Below are 2,066 nucleotides of genomic sequence, written 5' to 3' on the forward strand. Positions count from 1 at the left end.
GAACTCTATTGGGAAAAATTCCTCCATTTTGGGTCCATAGAAACTCACTGATGAAGATCAAGTGCTGTATTCACAACAAAAGACTTCCAAGAATGCAGGCATCAAAGAAAGCCAGCTGCAGTGAGTGGGGGTCAACAGAAACAATGAAGGACAGACTTAGACACCTTCCTTTCACTACCCCCTTGGACTCTAGAACCTCTGAACGTGAAACAGTTAAAGTAATTATGGGCAGAATTCTAAAGATGAGCTGCAACAAGAAACTATCTGAAACAAATAACTGTATTTGGGGAAAGGTAAAAATAGAACTTCTAAATACCTAAAATAAGACAATTGAACTTTTCTAAACAAATGCAAATGTTCAACAGCTGATTAACAGGGAAAATTAGTCATCTGGAAAATACACCTGAAGAAAATATTCAGAATGAAATACTGAGTGGCACGGGTGTGGCCGATGTGAAAGAAGAACTAAGGGATTTGGAGAATGAAGTACGAAGGTTCAGCATATGGCTATTGGGGTCCCCGACAGAGAGGATGTAGGAGAGAAACTATTTGAAGAAGTGCTGGCTAAAAATTTCCAGAACTAATGAAAAATATAAATTTACAGATTCAGGAGCACAGTCCATCTCAAAGAGGATAAAGAAAAAGAAATGCACACGTAGACATATCATGCAGAAACTTCAGAACACCAAGGGCAAGGAGACAATCTTAAAAGTCTTGAAAGAGTGAGCAACACCCCTCAAGGAACAGCAGTTTAACGACAGCCAACTTCTTGATGGCAACAGTGGAAACCGGAAAGTAGAATAATAACTTCAAGCTCTTGAGAGAAGAAACTGTCCACTTAGGATTGTGTATCCAGCAAAACTACTCTTCAAGCATGAGGTGAAGTTAAGAAATACACAGATAAACAAAAAAGGGGAATTTGCCATTAAATGATCGGCACTGAATCAAGGATTTCTAAGTCAAGGGTTCCTAACTTCTGGTAGAGCAGTCTGGTGAGGTCTTTGGGGTCCCTCTCAGAATGAGGTTTTTAAATGCATGAAATAAAATGTACAGGATTACAGAGGAAACCAATTATTTTAAAACATTTTAAAATCAACTTATTTTTAAAAGTATAATAATATATGTGTGACGTTACTCATCAAATAACAAAATCCAGTGTCAGGTCTAGAAACGACCCTAATTTCAGAATAAACAGCTCTGGAGAAGCCTACATATTACAGGGCAGAGCCAGGGCACATGAGTTTGGTACCCAGCGTACGTGAGCTAATTTGCATTAAGGAAACACACATTGCAGTAGAACAGGTGGCGTGTATCTCAGCTCTGAGTTATTTATAACATTTATATGATTTTACTTTTTTTTCTTTCATGGGGCAACTTTGTCATCGATTTATAGCTTTGCTACTGTATGAAAAGCAGATGAAAGCTGCAGAGTTCTTTTTCTATTGTGGAGAAGGTCCTTTGAGGAGAGTGGCTTTCCTTGTGGATGTTCTGAGTTTGATGCACTGATATGCAGAGAAAGCAAACGGTTGGGAGCAGGAAATGTGCTGAGGGAAGGAGGCACAGGCATGGGTGGGATGGGAAGGCTGCAGAGGTGTCTCTTTCCCAGACGGGAGCCGAGATGGACTCAGGAGGCTGAGGGCCTTCACACCTGATGGAACCTGGCCATGTGGCCTTGGGGAGACCCAGACAAAGAAAACCAGGCTGAAAGAGAAGAAAATGGAGGTGGGATAAAGTAGGATCATCTACTCCAGGAGGCCCACGTAGCGCAGGCCTGCAATCTGGAAGGTTTGGAAGGTGGGGACCCACAGACGTCTTTCATTCTGAGCAGCTCAGAGTACTATCTGTGCCCTTATTGCAACAGCAGGTCTTTCTCCGGACACGTGAATGCAGGCTTTTTAGTGGTAAACTGGTACCACTGTAGCTATGGGGCAGCTGGCCATATATTTTGTGAAATAATTTCATTGGTTTTCAAGTCTGCATTCTGGAAGCAGTTGCTTCACTACCCGAAATGTTGCATTACTGTTTGCCTTTGAACCAGATTGGAAGATCTGAAGAAAGTTCCTGAT

This window comes from Neophocaena asiaeorientalis, unplaced genomic scaffold (assembly GCF_003031525.2).
Source record: "Neophocaena asiaeorientalis asiaeorientalis breed wild unplaced genomic scaffold, Neophocaena_asiaeorientalis_V1.1 scaffold155, whole genome shotgun sequence".
NCBI lineage: Eukaryota > Metazoa > Chordata > Mammalia > Artiodactyla > Phocoenidae > Neophocaena > Neophocaena asiaeorientalis.